This window comes from Lissotriton helveticus, chromosome 8, assembly GCF_964261635.1.
Source record: "Lissotriton helveticus chromosome 8, aLisHel1.1, whole genome shotgun sequence".
Classification (NCBI taxonomy): Eukaryota; Metazoa; Chordata; class Amphibia; order Caudata; family Salamandridae; genus Lissotriton; species Lissotriton helveticus.
Window position 1 is genome coordinate 1,121,484,097 of NC_136069.1, and position 10,089 is coordinate 1,121,494,185.

Here is a 10,089-nt window from a genome sequence, read left to right on the forward strand (position 1 = left end):
AATTGCCAAGCCATGTCTTCCATGGACCGGAAACAAGCATCCTGGGACCGGTTTCGGATTCATAATCCTCATCAGCCAGGCTATCTTGAATCCAGTGGCCATGTGAGCAAGGGTCTCACGTCTGAGCATACCCAGCCACACTTAGGGCGAAAAAAGCGATACAAAAGGGGATGATGGACGGAGCGTTTAAGCAAATCAAACACTCACCCCCAGTCAACTGATCTGGGTTTAATCCATCACCATTCTTTAACCCACTCAGCCACCCCATTTCAGACATGGCTATATGCAAATCAGTCTGACCCTGTGCCTCATGGGAACAGTCTAGCCCGAACTGCCAAGCCATGTCTTCCATGGACCGGAAACAAGCATCCTGGGACCGGTTTCGGATTCATAATCCTCATCAGCCAGGCTATCTTGAATCCAGTGGCCAAGTGAGCAAGGGACTCACGTCTGAGCATACCCTGCCACACTTAGGGCGAACAAAGCGATACAAAAGGGGATGATGGACGGAGCGTTTGAGCAAATCAAACACTCACCCCCAGTCAACTGATCTGGGTTTCATCCATCACCATTCTTTAGCCCACTCAGCCACCCCATTTCAGACATGGCTATATGCAAATCAGTCTGACCCTGTGCCTCATGGGAACAGTAAAAAAATGTAAATTGATACTTGTATAGCGCACTACTCACCCGCAAGGGTCTCAAGGCGCTTGTACGAATACCGCTGTGGAACCCATCCTGGCTTTCCCTGTGAGGTGTCCACTCCTGGGCACCCCCAAGGTGGAGGCCAGGCATCCTTAGCGTTGTGGGGGCCGTTGTGGAGATTAAGCAAGCTATTGCCCAGAGTTGCAGAGTGGGACTCCATGATTGGAATAGGCACCGAGGCGAGAATTATCAGGTCCATGGAATTTTGAGCCCAAGACCCGCCGAGGCGGGGAATTGAACCCTGGTCCCGGGCTAGACCTCTTCTTCAGGGTCTGCCGCTCTAACCATTGAGCCACACTTCTCCACAGTCCGGCCCGAACTGCCAAGCCATGTCTTCCATGGACCGGAAACAAGCATCCTGGGACCGGTTTCTGATTCATAATCCTCATCAACCAGGCTATCTTGAATCCAGTGGCCAACTGAGCAAGGGACTCACATCTGAGCATACCCTGCCACACTTAGGGCAAACAAAGCGATACAAAAGGGGATGATGGACGGAGCATTTGAGCAACTCAAACACTCACCCCCATTCAACTGATCTGGGTTTAATCCATCACCATTCTTTAGCCCACTCAGCCACCCCAATTCAGACATGGCTATATGCAAATCAGTCTGACCCTGTGCCTCATGGGAACAGTCCAGCCCGAACTGCCAAGCCATGTCTTCCATGGACCGGAAACAAGCATCCTGGGACCGGTTTCGGATTCCTAATCCTCATCAGCCAGGCTATCTTGAATCCAGTGGCCAAGAGAGCAAGGGACTTACGTCTGAGAATACCCTGCCACACTTAGGGCGAACAAAGCGATACAAAAGGGGATGATGGACGGAGCGTTTGAGCAAATGAAACACTCAGCCTCAGTCAACTGATCTGGGTTTAATCCATCACCATTCTTTAGCCCACTCAGCCACCCCATTTCAGACATGGCTATATGCAAATCAGTCTGACCCTGTGCCTCATGGGAACAGTCCAGCCTGAACTGCCAAGCCATGTCTTCCATGGACCGGAAACAAGCATCCTGGGACCGGTTTCGGATTCCTAATCCTCATCAGCCAGGCTATCTTGAATCCAGTGGCCAAGTGAGCAAGGGACTCACGTCTGGGCATACCCTGCCACACTTAGGGCAAACAAAGCGATACAAAAGGGGATGATGAACAGAGCGTTTGAGCAAATCAAACACTCACCCCAACTGATGTGGATTTAATCCATCACCATTCTGTGGAAAAGTAAATTTTGCCATGTTCTGTGTCCCTACGTGTTCCCCATCCTATGTTATGTGTGCATGATTAATATGCATATGTATTCCCCATGATCGATTAAAGACGCAATTACAGTTGTGTCCAACTCTAGTATGCCAGTTTCCAGTTCTCGTGAAAGCTACGAGTATTAGGCCTATGTAAAGCTACGTTGCCACGTTTCACAGTGTGCACGTTATTTCATTGTAAAATCCCCGTTTCTAGGCCTCAAAAGGGCCCGGACTCAGATTCAACTCCTGTCTCCTGAACCCTCGCTGAGGAGCGATACAGCCCCCACCTGTATCCCTGACCCTTCACTTACTTCCTGCCTCACAGTGCCCGGCTCGGCCTGGCTCTGCCTGCCAGTCTGCCAAGAGTATGTTATGATTCTAGTTATCAGTCCAGCCCTCCTTCTCTGCATTCCTAAGTTACTGAATCGCATCAATAGTTTCCGTCATGGTCTAGCCTTTACGTCTCCATGTAAGAGAAATACTGTATTAATGGTCATTTAATATTCCTCAACACGCACTACATGTAGAATAATGCATGCACCAGTTTTAGAATCTGTTAGCCTTTACCCTGATAACTCTTGGATTCTATCAACATGTTCTCTAAACATCAGATACTAGATAGTGTTTAGGTACATGTCGCTCTGACTCTCCAGACTTCAGTCTCTTCTTCTAGCGCAGAAGTCATAGCCCCCAGCTTCTCCCTAGTAACACGTCATCGTCAGTTTGCGCGCACCACTAGGTTAGAGGTCCCGGCTCCTTAGGTAGCCCCCTCCATGTTTCCGCCCCATTTGTGACATATCCTGTTACGTTTACATCACATGTCTATGTTCACGCCTCTTGTTACACCTACTTTCACCCTTATCTTTCGCGACTGTTACAGGCCCCACCCACTGCTACGCCTACTGTATGTACTGTAATGCAATTGTTTTAACTGTATATATACTTGTGCATTGTTATTAAAAGCTAGCGCGCTCATTCCAGATCCTGCCCGACAGCTGTCGGGCCCCCTGTTGGCTAGCCATCCCAGATCTTGCCCGTGCAGGTTGTCCTGTTCCTGTCCTTTATGCTGTATTAAACCTGCAAACTCCTACTACCTCGAATCTTGACTCTTATTTATTGAGCTATCTGTTATTGTTATATCCAGTCAAAAATAGAGGTATTATTTATTTATTTACCACATAATGGCGCCCGAACAGGTACTTGCCCTTTCCCCACGCGCCGGTGAAGCCACGCAAGCCCCCTGATCCTCTGCAGCCGTGACGGAACCATACCGTGCACGTGCAGATATTTCTGCTTCAAGTATCCCTCAGACCCACGGAGGAGACGGAGGTTGCGGTCCAGCGTCCAGACGAGGCGGTGGAGGAACGCGGCGAGTCCCGACCAGAGCCCAAGCCGAGAGTCCAAGGTCCGAGGTATCCGGAGGCCCACCCGTAACAGAAGTCCGAAGTTCATCCGTCCGTCGTCGTAGCAGTCCAGTCCAGTCCGAGGCCTTCCGTTCTTGCTGCCCGGTGAGTACCGTTGCTGGGGTAGTATCTAGACAGGGTCAATTGCATTGTCTCTGGTCCGTGGGTTTGGGGTACACAGATCCAACACGAAGTGTCCACTTAGGTGGATGCGGGTCCTGACGTGTCTCTTTATGAGACCGGTAAGTTTCGTACTGTTTTAGCAGTGCATCTAGTTTCTGTTCTAGTCCGTTCTGTTCTCGAGAAATTCATGTATTCTGTTCTCAGTATTCCAGGTAGTATTTTGTCAGAACTGTTATTTTAAATGTCATTCATGTATTTCAATGTCGTGGTATGAAAGTGGTGTAATTATCGTGTTCATTGTGTATTGTATTGTGTCTAGACTCCAGCCCAGTCATGCCTTTGTTTTCCAAGTTACGTCAGTTAAAAACTAGAAAAGGTCTGCTCGAAGAAGCAGTTCCTGTCCCGCCTAGGGACAGTCCAGGTCATTTTATGTATCAAAAGCATGGCATAAGTGCCATATTATATCTAGATTTATGGGTGGAGTACACCAAACAGTTAGAAGAAAAGTACAGATGGCCCGTATCGGGTACATGGGATGCCGAGTGCATCATGCGAGTAGAAGAAGCATTATGGAAAAAGAAAGCCAGACAGTCACAGAAAGATGCCATCGAGTTATGGCGCAAAGAATCTCATAAAAGAACCGAAAAAGAAATCAGAAAGTCAGAATTAAGTAGAGAATCCTTAGAAAGAGCCCAAGAAAGGGAACTAATCGAGATAGGTGAACGAGTTAAAACCGAACAGTCAGACAGACAGAGAAATGCCCTTATTAAGGGTATGTATCCTCTTCTTGCTGAGGGCTTGCCAAAAGCAACCCCGGAGGCATCCAGTAATTTCCCGCCACCCTTAGTTCCGACCAAGCTACGTCACAAACCGACCGCAGCTGATATTTTCCTCTCGTCCTATTTGGACGACACAGTCCCGGAATATGCAAATCCTGTTCCACTAGCTCCTGTGAATAATGTAATTCATGGTCTTCCAGCCACCGGGGCACCTGTTGCAGTACCTGTTACGGTACCCCCGGTCCAGCCCGTAGTACAAATTCCCGCCACATCGGTCACTCTGCCAGCACGAAGAGTATCAGTCGATGATTCCAGTATAGGGGCCGCGGGAGGAGGTCCTCCTGGTACCCCGCCGCCAAGTAGACGTTTAGGAGCAGTCGAGTTACATGAACGTGCGTTACAGCGTACGCCCAAATATAAGTCTATTGCAGAAATCAGGCGAGTTCTTACTGAATGCTGTTATGATCCAGTCCCAGGCGAGGATAGTATGGTTCTATATTCCGTACGTATAAGACAGGTGTCCGAGTATTTGGTCACCCTACCGAATATGAAAGAAGATCTAGACAGAATGTATCGTTTCATTCGTACAGGACAAGATCCAGAAAGTATTGGTGAAGTCATGTCTCTCAGAAAAGCTGAGATCCAGTTGATGTTATTAAAGTTTCTGATCAATTGTTTAATACGGGAACAAGATTCCCCGACTAAAGATCCGGTCGAAATGAAAGTTCTGACAAGGTGGAGTGATAATATAGCCGAGGGTAAGCACAAGACACTCAATAGTATAGAGAGTATGTACAAGAAAATTCGTAAAGAAATAATAAGGTTACACGAACAACGCAAAGAAGCTCTAGGAAGCGAGAAAGAAAATGACTCTTCTACTGAAGAGGTAGAGGACGAGAATACCGCCAGAATAGCGTATGTAGGTAAATCTAGATTTCCAGACCGACATTTACGCCTAGAACACAAGAAAGTGTTTCATCTTCCAGCACCAGAACAAGGTTCTCTAGAACAAGTATTTCAAGCTACCGATCAAATTCTGAAATCACGAATCGGTTATAGTGAATTAAGTACCATGCATGAACAAGAACTAGCCCGATCAGCAGTCCGATGGATTACTGATTCTTCCACTTTTCCAGACGAAATAGTGGCACAAATGTTTCTGAAATCGCCCCCAGCCGAGCAGCGACTGGTGGGTATGTATATGATCCAACACCTCATTACACTGTATGAGGGTCAACATTCTGATCCAGGTCCGTTACATGATGTCCTGAACGAGTTACTCCAGTATAGATGGAAAGGTTTAGGTACCGATTTAATTAGTGTCATTTTAGAACAGCGCCACAAATATAGTATGTTTTTGAACCCGCATTTTGTTCATGTCTCACCTCCAGAAAGTAAACCGTTTTACATAGACAGACAGCATCCGTTACGAGAAGTACACCCAGTTAGGACAGCGGATGGTGAAATGCAACGAGTATTTGTTTACACCCCAGTTACCAAGATGGAACTCTTAGAGATGAAGAAATTAATTCCCTGTCACGACAAAGATCCAGCAGGGTTCCACCGAGAATTAAAAGACATGCTCCGTATGGGAGAATACACGTATCCAGATATTATTAAAATGTTAAAAGTCCTGTTGCCCGCGGGCATATATGAAAAACTCAAGGAAAAAGAATGGGAGGTGGGAGAGAAAAAGATCGATTGGGCAGTTCTAGAAGCTGAAGATAAGATACGAGTACCAGGTACCGGTCTTGGAGATAAATGTAAAGAATTACCAGAGTTATTGATTCAGGTTTTGCCTAGGTTATTAGCCACGAAAAAGGAAGACTGGGATGCAATCTCAGCCTGTAAACAGAAACAGGACGAAGACACTAGTGATTTTTATTCCAGATTTGAGAAATGTTTTATCATAAACAGTGGTTTGAAGACGAATAGCGAGTCATACCCTCATCTTTTTGTTACTAAACTAGTCGAGAATTCAAGTCCACAAGTTAAGAATAGAGTATTGAAAGTCGAAAGTACATGGCAAGCTAGTACTCCGTCCCAGATGTTACAGATGCTCCAGTATCACCAGAATAGAATCAGGGAAGAGCAAGAACACGAGAGAAGACGTATGAAAGACACGAAAATGAAAGTACTAGTTGCACAATCTGTTCCTCAAGACAGTCAGAAGAGTTGTCCGAATCAAGCCAGTCATCCTGCAGCTCCCGTTAAAGGGACATGCAATTATTGTAAACAGCCAGGTCATTTTATAAACGAGTGTGCAGTTCTGAAACACAATATAGCCACCGGTAAAACTAAAGAAAGACCACGTCCGCCTAGACAAGAACAAGTTTCACAGACTTCTCAGCCACAGAATGCACAACAGACAGTTACAGCACCGCAGCCTATTGCTGCAACACAGCATGTTACACAGCAGATGTACCAGTATGCACAGTCCGAGTATCCAGAGTATCAAGCGTATTCATGAAACAGCCTAGAGAGGGAGGTAGGCTTGCCTCTCATCGAGATTCCTGTAGATCAAGAAGGTCCCTATGTTCACAGTCAAGTATTAGGGAAAGACAGAAAGTTTCTGATTGATACAGGGGCAAGTAGGACGACTATTAGTCACGACGAGGTTCCAGGGGCTCCGCTCTCAGGCTCTAGAAATGTTTCCCTTGGATTTTCAGGAAAGCCTATTGTAAACGAGATTTCAAAGCCAGTTACTCTAGAAGTAGGTCCATTGTCCCGAACTACTGATCTATTACTTACGAAATCATGTCCAGAAAATTTGTTAGGCATTAAGACACTGAAAGAATTAGGTGCAGTTATTTGCTGTTCCCCGGAGGGAATACGTTTGTTTTTACGTGACTTCAAAGGTCACTATGTTTTACGAGATTTTGATCCGAGATTGTCTAATGTCCCGCAGCATCTATGGGCGCAAGGTCCAACTGATGTTGGTTTTATGCAAATCACACCCCATCGTGTGACTCTCAAGCAAGGTGTAGTGTTGCCACGAACCAGACAGTACAGATTGCCACCTGAGGCTGTAGCAGCCTTATCCAAAATTATTGACGAGCTCATGGCTCAAGGAGTAGTTGTAGAAACTGACTCCAATGTATGTAATTCTCCTATCATTCCAGTCATGAAACGTACTGATCCAAATGCACCCCCAGTATATCGATTAGTGATTGACCTTCGAGAACTCAATAAATGTATTATTCCTCAGTATCCAGTTGTTCCAGATATCTCATCTTTATTGACAGCTATTGATTCTGAGGCAATATTTTTTACAGTAATCGACCTCAAGAATGCATTTTTCAGTGTCCCCATTCATCCAGACAGCCAATACCTTTTCGGTTTTTGTTTAAATGGAAGGAGCTATAAATTCACACGAGCTCCTCAAGGTTTCACAGAAAGTCCTAGCATTTACAGTCAGGCACTCAAGAGACAACTAGACAATATTCACATGCCAACTGACACTGCCCTGCTCCAGTATGTCGATGATCTACTGATCACAGCCCGTTCTGAACGTGCTTGCGAGCGAGCATCACTTACAGTCCTGTATTTCCTAGCCGAGATGGGGCACAAGGTGTCTCCTTCAAAGCTTCAATTCTGTGTCCAGCAAGTGATCTACTTAGGCCACTTACTGTCCAAGTGGGGTAGGCAGTTGACACCTGATCGTATCCAGTTAATTGCGAGTCTTCCTCTGCCCAAGACACAGAAGGAGGTACGTGCTTTTATCGGCCTTACTTCTTATTGCAGACAATGGATTCCTCAGTATGCATTTCTAGCCAAGCCACTGATACAGTTAACGACACAGGAGGCAGCCGTATCGACTGTCCTCCCTTGGACATCTGAACATACACTTAGTTTCAATGAGTTAAAGAAAGCTTTATGCCAAGCTCCCGTTCTAGCTACACCGAACTACAGTAAGCCTTTTACACTTTTTGTCACAGAACGTGATGGTACAGCATTATCTGTTCTCACACAAGATCAAGCCGGACAGTACAAGCCCTGTGCTTATTTTTCGAGCACATTAGATCCAGTAGCCCAGGCTCTGCCTGCGTGCCTCAAGTCAGTTGCAGCCACAGCATTAGCTATCAGACAAAGTGATTCCATAGTATTAGGACACTCCTTAACAGTACAAGTTCCACACTCCGTGGAAGTTCTTTTAAACCGAACACAGACTCAGCATTTGACAATTGCACGTTTAACAGGTTATGAACTGACACTGTTCCAGCCACACATAGAAATCAGACGCTGCAACGTTCTAAATCCTGCTACACTGTTACCGTCAGTTACTTCAAATCCTGCCACACATGACTGTGTGGAAGTTGTTAACATTATGACTAAGCCAAGACAAGATCTGACAGATATTCCATTACCAGATCCCGACCTGACACTTTACGTGGATGGTTCATGTATGAGAACGAGTACAGGAGAACTAGTAGCCGCGTATGCAGTGACTACTGACACTGAAGTTATTGAAACACACCGTATTGACACCCTGTCTGCTCAAGCAGCAGAGCTAGTTGCTCTGACACAAGCCTGCATACACGCCAAGAACCTGAAAGTTAATATTTACACAGATTCACGCTACGCATTCGGAGTTGTACACGACTTCGGAGTGCTCTGGCAGGAGAGAGGTTTCATGACTGCTCATGGAACCAAGATTCAGCATGGTCTCCTTATTCAAGCTCTGTTAGATGCAATACATTTACCGACATCTATCGCTATCATGAAGTGCAAAGCACATACGAAAGTTACAGACATTATTTCCCAAGGTAATGATCTAGCAGATCGAACAGCCAAGCTTTCAGCTCAAACTCCAGACATTCCAGTTAACACGACACAGACACTCACTCCAGAACAGACTACTTGTATGACAGTTAAGGACCCTACTCAAGATGTCATAGACATACAGTTACATGCTACTCCTGAAGAAATCAAGAAATGGTCCGAACAAGGAGGGGTCCAGACAGATCAGGGATGGTTGACGAAGGGAAAAGCCACATGGTTCCTCCCCGACTCAATGGTTCAAGTCATTATCAATACCGCACATAGTCCAGCACACTTAGGAGAAAAAGCCATGTTAGACAGTATCCAGAACATTTGGTTTAACAAGCATTTACGAGCTGCAGCCAAGCAGAAAGTCCGTACTTGTATGATATGTTGCCAGTTCAAACCAGGTAAAAGTGTCCCGGTGGAACAAGGTGGATTCCAGCCCCCTGACCACCCTTTTGAAGTCCTCCAGATGGATTATATTCAGATGGAGCGATGTCGAGGTTTCAAGTATGTCCTTGTAGTTGTATGCGCTTTGTCCAGGTGGACAGAAGCATATCCAGTCCCAGATTACACAGCCGCGACCACTGCCAAGCAGTTGGTTCGTGAATTCTTCCCCCGTTATGGACTCCCTAGGGTCGTGTATTCTGATAACGGCCAGCCCTTCTCATCTGAACTCATGAAGCACGTTTCCCTGTTGTTAGGGTACCAGTGGAAGTTCCATTGTGTACGCCATCCAGAAGCAGCCGGTCTCGTAGAGAGACATAATCAAACTTTGAAAATCCGCATTGCCAAAATCTGTCAAGAAAAAGGTGTAGACTGGTTAGTTGCCTTGCCAGTCGCTCTATTCTATATGCGCATGGTCGCACACTCCAGATCAGGTCTGTCTCCTTATGAGGTCGTATTCGGCCGCCCCCCGAATGTGTGGGGTACACCTAGACCCCGAAGTATTACAGATGTTTCCAGTAATATGCTGACAGATTACCTAGCTTCCTTGATGTCTGCCCTACACTCTTGTCGTTCACAGGTTGCCGCTGCATTTCCTGACAATACCGAGGTGAAACCGCATGA